The following is an 11196-nucleotide window of genomic DNA, read 5'->3' as shown; positions in this document are numbered from 1 at the left end:
TAGATAGACAATTTTTGTTAGCATAGCAGGATTATGTTGCCAACTAGACTCTATAACAAAACTCAAAATTCAAGATTTAACTTGATTTCAATCAAATTTTAAACTAGGTGGAAGCCGCTCGTTGCGCAGGTTGCTTTTTTACTTTATTATTGTACATTGTATTAAAAAGTTACTTTTTGTTATACATATAAAAGTAAATATTTCTAAAAAAAATAAATAAATCTTACAACTTCAGAAAATAAATAAATATATATTATATATATATATATATATATCTATATATATATATATATTATATATATAACTATTAGGGTAAAAATACAAAAGTCCTAGACAATAAGTATTAGTTAAATTATTTTTGTAAAATTATAAATTTAAAAAACATACAAAAAAATTCATCTATAAATTTGATAATATAAATATATAATTATTATAAATAATGGATAAAAAATTAAACAATTCAATCAAAAACTAAAAAAATTTAGATATTCAAATATATATAGTTAACTATTTTAAATAAATAATAATTTTTAAATTAAAAAGTATTTTAAATTATCTAATAAAAATAAAAATTCTAAATTGAAATATAGATATAGATAATTATTGTTAATGAATATTAATTTTGAAAAATATGATTCTTTAGATATGATTTTTTAATATTTAGATAATAAAATTAAAATTTAAATGACAAGAATATTTTTTAACTATAAATGATAAGGTATCTCAATCCTTGTTTATTTATTAAATGTATTTATTTTTAATGTTATCAAATTCTTTTGCTATTTTAAAATATGTTTATTGAGTTTTATATATATATATATATATATATATATATATAAAACTGTAATAGTGGAGAGATTTCTCTTTGATCTAAATGGCATAATAATAATAATAATAACAATAACAATAATAATACTAATAAATAAATAAATATTATTTATATTTCTCTACTCAATTTATTAATTTATTTTTAGTGAAACTCTTTCAAAACTCAAAAACTCAAACCATATCAAATACTTAAATATACGCAATATATCAATAAAAACATATATTATAATAATAATTACATGAATTAAAATATTATAAATAATTAATATATATATATATATATATATATATATATATATATTTGAATCAATAAATAAAAAATTTACAGCTTATACACAATTTGCTAAAAATATAATACATTTAAAAAAAAAATACATAAATGGATTTATATTTAACTTTACTTCTGTTCATCTCCATCAATATATTTTTTATACCTGCAACTACACACATGTGACAGATAATAAAGAAAATATTATTAAATAAACAAAGATTAAAGATAGGAGAAATCACGGGATGCACAGAAAAGAAGAAAAAATAGAAAAAGAAAAAATCGAAGAGTTAACATTACCTTGATCAAAGAAGAAAAGGCAATGATATAAAATAAATAGAGAAAGTACAATCAAAACTCAGCCCAAAAATAAAAAATAAAAAAAAGACTACCGTGAAAGAAAATAACTGAATTGATTAATATGATAGTATATATAGATAGATATAAGTATATATATAGAAAAAAAATTCAAAGGTATTAAAAGTTTCAATTCCAAATTCAAAAAATTCAAAGGATTTAAAAGTTTTAATTTTAAAATTCAAAAATTTTAAAGAATTAAACATTTAAAATTTCTATACATTAGATTAGATATGAGAAAAAAATGTTTAACAATTAATTAAATTTAAAAAATTTGTAAAAAAAGGAAAAAAGGAAATACTCAAAAGGAAAAAGCGCCAAGTAAGGTTTTTGATTTTTTTTTTTTTTTTTTTTTTGATTTAGGATTTATATATATAACACTCAAATTTGGTTTGTAGAACTACTTGAATCTCTGTTTATCATTAAATAATTAATTTAATGTATAACAATGCATAAATTTACCATTTTACTTACCAAAAAAAACCTTACATAGCATGCAAACTTTTTGAGGAGCTTGTTATACCTCTAATATTACAACTTTGGTAAAATTGTATCATTTTCCATACTATCAATAATAATTATTTTTGATATGGCAAAATATTCACTTGATATGTTTGAAACAATAATTTTGACATTTTTTAACTATCTTATCAAATAAATATTTAATCGATCCAATTTCACAAATTTGCGAATTCAACAGAATAAGTTTTACAAGTTGAAGTATTTAATAAATACGATTTTATAAGTTAAAGTATTTAATATTTGAACATAAAAATTGAATGTGCCACAGATTTTTTTTTACATAGATATAAGAGTGAATTTATGTATTGAGCCTTTAATTTTTCAAATATAGTAAAATAAATTCCAATATAATATTTTTTTAAGACAAATATTATTTGTCATATAGAATACATTAGTAATCAAATAAAAATTAAATACTGAATCAGGCTTGCAACGCAACTAAGTCAAGTTAGAACAAATAAATATGCTACATACAGAACGCAACAGTTACAATTCATCAGGTAGGCTGGTAAAATTACCATTACCAACTACATGAATAACAGCCAATTAACTAGAATAGATGGTTGAACACCCAAAACCACTCTTATGCTAGAAAGCCTACGAACATAAATGCATTAACAACCAATTCTAATTCAACTTTCCAACAATTTTAGTCTCAACCGAAAAGAATATTTCTCTGTTAAGTGATAATTTCAAAATGACAGAAAATAATCAAATTTGAACTAGTCTTTTTTCACCAACCTTGCCTCAAAACCACCTTCGGCTCGCTTAACTAGATCATAAGGCATGTGGGTTCCCAGAATTTTCCCATATTGAGAAGAATGGCTGAGAATAATTGTACTTTGTGCCTTGAAGTTGATGATGGATGTCGTGGTAAGCAGTGTTATTCTGGAAAACAATGTGAAATATATTGCCAGGCAACCAAAGTCCACAGTGATCATCTACAGTTTTAATGATAGCAAAACAGAAGAAAATTACTCCGGTTCGTGCAGTCATTCCTGATATTAGAAAGGAAATGGCACCACCTACTGTGTCAAGCAATAGACCCTCCAGTGGGTGATTATAAAGTGCCCCAATTGCATATGGGACAACTAGCCTATGATGTTGTGAATGGATGTGGCGGTATAAGAATTTGTTCTGATGCATATACCTGTGCACAAAATATTGCCATGTGTCCATCACGAACATAGCAATAATAATCTGCATGATTTGGATAGGAATGGAGGGCTGGACTATGACCCCAGATGGATCCATCGTTGAGGTCAACTGCAGCAAAAGAGCAGGACTATTAAAAGTTAATCATTGATTGATAAAAATAAAAAATCAGCAGGTATTTCAAAATTCACAAAATATTTCAATTCAAATAATATTATCAAATAATTGATATTCTTATCATCGAAGATCCTACCAACCTCTCAGTAACTAGCTGATATCCTCATGTCAGACAAGAACTGCTTAACGTATCCAACATCAAGGAGTCAACTAATGTGCACTGTCTCTTTCAAAACTAATGCACCAAAAGCAAAAGCAAGAGAACAAAACTAATAACATGTCAAGTCATCAAACAGACCAAGCAATCTTCCATTCAGCTTTTACCGAGCAACTTTATAGAAACAGGATTTTTCATTCAAACACCAACATTACCTCCAGCAGAGCACAGAATGGAAAATTATGAATAAAAAGCATTTTCCATGTAAGATCTCTAATTAGTTTTCATAGGCTCAGTAGGCATCTCACTCAGGAAGGCATTAGGCTATGGTTCCTTTCATTCATTCTTAATTCAGCAATACAAATGAAACAACTTCAATTAGTTCTACTAGCCGAGTTTAAATGAAATGAATTTGGCCAGGTGAAGATAGGAAGCTGGAAGTTGCAATGACTTCTGTCTTAGATCTCTCTTTTCTTAAAAAAAAAAAAAAAATGTTTTATCAAAGTAAATTTCCAGTAGCTAATCAAATACAAATCAGGTGCTAGACCTACCAATCCAGCAATGTTATGCTTTGCTTCTATCATCACATTATAAGAACAAGAACATGAAAGCTAAAAGGGAGTCGTGCTCAGCAGCAAGCAATCAAGATAAACCAATGTGAACCTAGCTGACTAAGAGAATTAAGATCAATTGTGAAAGGAGGAGGAGAGGAGAGAGGATGTTGAAATAGCATCCAAGAGGTGATGGAACAAACAAGTTCTTTGGAAAAGCAAGAAAACACCAAGAAGGAAAAGGTAAAAATTTAAGAATCCTAGTCATGATATTAAAAATTTAAAGAAAAGATAGTGGTTCAACAATATAACGATATCTAAAAATGTTCCTCCGCATGCATCAAGTAGCTAGCAACAAAAAGAATGGATCTTTTTTCTTTTCTTAGTAATTTGAAATCTGATTTCAATAAGAATTTTACAATGCTATTCCTTAGCCAGCAAAATTCATGCTACCAGCATGATAAAATACGTACATGCAAGCTCAAAGTTCACATAACATATTGACAATAAATTATATAACTCAAGGTTTATATGTAGGACTGCACAAATATAATAAAAGGAAACATTCACTTTTCAGACTCAAAAAGATATCATACAATCTTTCTGAGCACGAACACCTGCCCCCCCAGCACCCCCCCCCCCCCCAAAAAAAAAAAGGAAAAAATCCCAACCCAATAATAAAGAAAAGTAAATAGGAGCTTAAAAAAGAAAGTGTCATGTGATATTGAAAATATTGACAAACTAAAAGATCATCAGGTTGAATAAATAAGATCCCTAAATTGAAGATACTAAACATTCATCAATTTGGTTTTCCACAAAGGTTTCATGGGGCTTTGGTACTTATATCCATGGCATGCTATGATCTAGTCAAAATTCCATAAAATAACATTTAATGAGTGCATCAATGGGAAATATGAGCGAGTATTCAGCTCAATTTGGAGTTTTACAAATTCTGGTTCAGTTTATCTCATGCACAAACACACACAATGTATAAATATACACAATTAGGTTCAATTTGGTTAGTTTTATCTTTTTAACCGAATTAACCAATTTATTCTAAAGTAAAACTAACTGATTGGATTATTTTAGAAAAAAACACCAGTTTGTTTTGTTTTTTTTTTTCCCCGACATGATAGTGCTCACAGTATAAAGCCATCTTAATGAGAACTAGTGAATGGGATCTACCTTGAAATAATGTATGAATTTAAGTAATAAAGGACATGCTTACTAGTCCCCATCCTCTCCCATATATGCATATCACCATGTAATCCTCTATGGAAGATACAAAAAAACTCTTTTCCATGGAATCCATAGCTAAATATCCAAAGACAAACTAAATATTAGAATGGCCAATATTTTGAATTAGTGCAACTCTTTCACACGTTAGTTCTTTACTTGGAATGATGAATTTGAAAGCAAAAGACCAACATTTTATCACTAAATATAACCTGGAACAATTAAACGTCCAGGAGATGCATGTTATCATAAAATGATGACAGCATCAAACTATAAATAACTAAAAATTTTAATATATCCATCAGTCTTAAGGATATATGCTACAGGTATGAAGGTGTTTTATTATATGAGAAACAACTAGAGATAAAAGTTTTTCACACACAACACAACAGTAATATTATAGTCAGGACGTTTAAGTTTCCTTAAATAACATATGAGTCAAAATTTCATTATAAAACATAATTAGATGTGACATTAGTGTTCAAATTGGAACTCGGAAGATGTAAGAAACAGAAAGAATGCCAAAATTATATCATTTAAGTGTATCAAATTAAATGCTAAGATGTGGCTGTAGAATACCAAATTCAAAGGTTTATGGACATTAATCTTGTTGTCAAGTTTTGATATGGAGCGGGAGCATCATATGCAAGTTGCAACATCTAGATATGGTGAGATAGCTGTATTATGTGCTTTTTTGCAAATTTTTTATGTTGCGTACAGTGTTTAATAACAATGGACGCATGAGACAACTTCAGGAACAATAATTATGTTAAAGTTTCTGGGCCTTCTATAAATTCTCCAGATATATGAAGTCTAATGCCAATATATTATCCATTTGTTCTTTGGAGAATCTCTTACAAGCATCCAAAAATCTTTAAAGAAAAAATAAAACAAGATACAGATAAACACAAATGTGTTTTCCTCAACTGTCCAACCTATAATATTTAATAGGATAAGTGAAAAATAAAAGATAGTATGAAATCAATATTTTTGACTGGCTTCAAAAAGGAAAAAAATGGAAGGTTTTCCAAAACATAAAAAAATAAAAACAATTTTAGGGAACATGCTGCATATGCAGGCCAAACATAATCAACGCCAATACAATTATATAGACATTAACCAGCCTCATTCAGAAATTGCTAGAAGTTAGGCTGTTGATTTCCATACCGCTACTCTCATGAGACTCCATAGCAATGATGCCACAGCGTTATGCAGGTAGCATATATGTGCTGAGTTCCACTCTTAGGTACTAGAATGAGCATTTTACAAACCTGGGTGAAAATACGCATACCACATACAGTTCAAAGCAAGTATTACTCAATCAGGATGCTTCATTAGTCATAATTCCATTTTCCAATCCTAAGAAATCAATCATGAAGGAATGAAGCAGGGTTTTTTGCACAAGATTTTTGTTAAGGAAAAATCTCAAAAGTAATTTTGAAAATTGTGAAGATTCTGTTGTAAACTAGCATGCCTATGCCATTAACGAGAATTGCAGGCTTTTAAAAAAATTGAGTTGAAATGTTAAATTTGATAATTCTTGTTAAATTCTTTTATTTCCAAGTCCAAGCATCTGCATTTAAAACATTTCAAAGACAGTCAAATATTAAAAGGACAAATTTTCAAACTGTATTTCCATGGTAAACAAAAGCTGCAATAAAAAAACAAAAAAAAAAAAAAAAAAAAAACTCTTTTAACTATTAATCATCTAATATGAGCCCACTTTAAACCTAAAAATTTGCTTCTTTCCAAGCTACCACACCCACTACAAACATCCCCCATCTAAGGATTCAGCTATGCTCATATGCAAAATTTTTTCATAAATATTTACTGGAAGAATAACACTTCATTAAAACAACTAAACCTTAGTCCCAAACTAATTAGAGTCGGCTATATGAATCCTTTATTTACAATATCTGCTACTTGCACCTTTTGTCTAATGTGATCATTCCTAATTTTGTCCAACTTTGTGTGACCACCATCCATCCCAATATTCGCATCTCCGTAACATCCATCTTGTGAATATGTTGAGTATTCGGTGCCCAACATTCACTCTCAGATAGTATTGCCAGTCTCACCACCGTCCAATAGAGATGATCTTTCATTTGTTAGATATCTTCCTATCGCATAGTACGTCAGTAGCACTCCTCCATTTCATCCATTGTACTTGAATTCCATAAGAAATATCATCATCTATGAGACTCCCTTCTGGAACACACAGCCTAAATATTGACTTGTTTGCACTTGGGCACCATCATACCGTTTAATCTAACCTTGGTTTCCTGCTCCTTCCACAAACCAAACTCGGTGCAAATATTTTACTTCTGCTTAATCACTCTAATTATGATTAGAAAAAATGCTCCATGTACCAAAAGATAATTGCTACTCCTCCATGGAGAGGCTATCACGAACGTCCATCACACAAGCAAGGTCCTAGGTGATACAAAAACTGTATTCCGAATTCTTCCATCATATTTTCAAATGTTTAGTGTATAATATATCACTAAGGTAAGTTAATTTGCAGCCATTCTAGATAAAATTAAGCTTAAAATCTCTTTCCTCGGTATAACATCAGAAGCAGCACTCTGTCCTCCTTTCCTCTCTAATTCAGCAACCTCTTTCTATGGCCTATATTTCTGTACATAGATTGAAATTTGCATGTAATTATCAAGAATAATCAGTAACCTATCTAATCAGTAATTATCAAGAATATTCAGTAACCTCTTTCAGTAACCTCTCTACTCACTATTTACATTAGCAAGAATAATCATATCATAACATGCCATAGATAGAAAATATAAATTTTTCTATTTAAGTTAAATAACGAACCAAAAAGAGCCCATGGGCGACTATCGCCTGAACTAACTGTTGCAGCAAAACACCCTTGACCACCTTTGGCAATGGTACCAAGTTCTTCTCTTTCTCCTCTTTTCTTGTGTGCAACCGGTATTTATCCAACGGTGGCAAAATCTGATAAAGTCCAGCATACAACCAGTAGACCACAATTGGGGCAAATGTGCCCATTGCTTCGTCACTCACATAACCTTCCCAAAACACCATAATTGATTCAATTAACCAGCGAAGAAATAGTCACTGGTACTTATTTGAAAACTTAGATTACAGCTTCAAACTCTCCACCTTTGAAGCCACATCAAAGATCTATAAGGGAATGTGAATTCCACATACCTGAGAACCAAAAAATTAAAAAAAAAAAAAAAAAATCAGAAGTTAGAAACTTTGAAGGTAGAGTGCATTTTATTTAGCGTACTCCTGCCTAAAAATTAGGCAACAAACAGAGAATGAAATTAAAGATTCACAGTTCTTCTATTCAATTTGTGGGAAAAGAATAAATAATTAAGATAATTTAGGGAAAGAAAAAAAGAAAAACGACAAATAGCCTGACATTGCTTTCATTTAAAAACGAACAAAGTTTTTTCTTAAGAAAAACAAAAGGCATAAAAGTTGAAGTTTGACAAGAAAATCTGTTTAAACAAAACATTTCTCAAAATTCCTCCATTTCCCAGCAACCAAACGGCTAAAAATTTAAACAGAAACAGAAATTGAAGGAAAGAAAAAAAAAAAAAAAGAAAACGGAAACGCAATGTGACTTACACAGATAGAGATCGTAAACGACTTAAAGCAAAAATGTCAATCAGATCTACCAAAAGCAAGCGCCTGCTGTGCTGTTTTGGATCAAACACTTGTTGGTGACAGGTGTGTGGTTTTAAATTTTTTTTTCTTCCCTTGACGTTGGACCTTTTTGGTTCTTTCTTAGTTGTCAAAGGCTGAAATGCCAGACAGAAAGAAAGAGGAAGGCCTTGCCGCCTAAGACTGAAGCCTCACTTGCCCTACACTGTCAACACCTTTTTTTTATTTTGTTTGGGAGACCAGAAAATGATGGATCTTTCTCCCTTCTGCAATTCTCTCTTTCTTTTCTTTTAATTTTTAAATTTTACCATTTTCTGGTTATAGGCGCACGTGGAGCTTGATATTTTCGTCCGCCAATATTTTCTTTTATTTTTATTATTATTATTTTTTAACTAGTCCAAGAGCTATGCATTGCACCAATTGTTTTATTATTATACATTATATTTATATTACTTTTTATTACACATAAAATAAATACTTATAATAAATAAATTCTACAACTTCAAAAAAATAAAAAAGCAAATAAAAAATTATAATATATATATATATATATATATATATATATATAAACTAAAATAAATACATACAATATAAAAACCTTTAGATAAACATTACTTATAAATAAAGATATATAGAATTACAAATTTGAAAGACATATAAACAAAATTCCCCATAAATAAAGATATAGATGTAAAAATCAATATTATTCTAAATAAAGGACATAAAAAATTAAACAATTCAATCTAAAATTGAAAAATAATAAATATTCAAATATAATATAGTTAATTATTTTAAATATAAAAGGAATTTTAAATGATCAAATAAAAAATAAAATTTAAAATTGAAATATAGATATAGATTGTTATTGTAAATGAATATTAATTTTTAAAATATGATTATTTGATATAAATGATAATAAACTTAAATAATAAGAATTTATTTTAATTATAGGTAGGTGTAAATGTTATTTATATATATATATAATATATATATATAGATATATATATATATCTATTATATTATATATATATATATATATATATATATAATTGTAAGTAAAGAGATTTCTTTTGGAAAATAATGATAAAAAAATAATAACAATAATAAATTAAATAAAAATTATACTTATATTTTTCTACCCAATTTTAGTAAAACTCTCTTAAAACTCAAATACTCAAATCATACAATTTACCGACTTAATAAATTATAGGATTATATATATATATATATATAATAATTACATGAATTAAAAAAAATTATAAATAACTAATACACACATATGAATATGAAGCAATGAATAAAGAATTTACAGTTTTCTACTATCTACCAAAAATATAATAAATTAATAGTTAGCTTTTTTTTTTCTTCCTCCATCATCATGATTGTCACACTCTAAAAATTGATGGTGTGAGGTCCTAGGGTCTAGGTAAGTTTAAGGTACTGGGTACCTCATAGAATCCACAACAAAATTAATCCAATTCAACATATTGCTTATCTTGATTAGTTATTTAGGTGAGCTACAGTCAACTTATGTACTTTCATTTAATTCCCAGGATCATCGAATACAATCTTTCATACATTTTGTATAATCATAAATCACACCATTATAATACTGTGTACATTATAGCTTACATACATCTCATACTAATATCATTCACAAAGGTACTACGGACTAACTAGAGTTCATATAACTTATCATCAATTTATAATATCTAATAATTATTTACATTATTCACAGGCTTCTTGTTGGAAGAAGGAAATCAAGAAGCTGACGGATTTGGATCACTTCCACCTGAAACCACAGACGCTTGAGTGAGTCGTCAACTCAGTGAGATTATAGTGTCATATTAGTAGCATGTACACTGAAAAGTATTTCAAAGTTCAATATTTATAGTAATACAAGATGGTAGTACAATTGTAGCTCATCAAAGAGATAAGTCCATAAAGAATGAATCATAGTACAGTACAAAAAAAAAAAAAAAGCCATTTTGCGACTGACAAAACGCAATAAATCAGTTGCTAATAAACTTAGCGACCGATTACCATCTGTCGCAAAAGTGCTCGTCGCAAAATTTGGTCGTATTTTCCTTTTGAAACGCGTCACAAATTGGTCGGAGAAACAGTCTGTCGCAATTATGAAATGTAGTCACAAATCGGTTGCAAATTTTAAAGTTTTTTGGTTGCAGTTCGGTCACAAATCTGTCTCAAAATACAAAAAATAATAATAAATAATATTATAAAACCATAATTTTTTTGCAATTGTTAAAATTGGCATATATAATATATATATATATATATATATATATCACAAATGCAATTCAAAACAATATAAAAATGTAATTGTTAATGTAGTTAAT

General features: G+C 28.4%; 1 pseudogene; it reads right to left on the bottom strand.

Moving 5' to 3' along the window:
* Nucleotides 1-2423: 2423 nt before the first annotated feature.
* On the bottom strand, nucleotides 2424-9084 carry LOC149492266 (very-long-chain aldehyde decarbonylase GL1-9-like; annotated as a pseudogene).
* Between the last annotated feature and the right edge of the window lie 2112 nt (nucleotides 9085-11196).

Source organism: Jatropha curcas, unplaced genomic scaffold (genome assembly GCF_041381405.1).
Source record: "Jatropha curcas cultivar XTBG-Jc1 unplaced genomic scaffold, XTBG_Jcur_1.0 HiC_scaffold_29_pilon, whole genome shotgun sequence".
NCBI classification, from domain to species: Eukaryota; Viridiplantae; Streptophyta; class Magnoliopsida; order Malpighiales; family Euphorbiaceae; genus Jatropha; species Jatropha curcas.
Note: the sequence above shows the minus strand (reverse complement) of the source record. Positions and strands in the feature narration are given on the sequence as shown.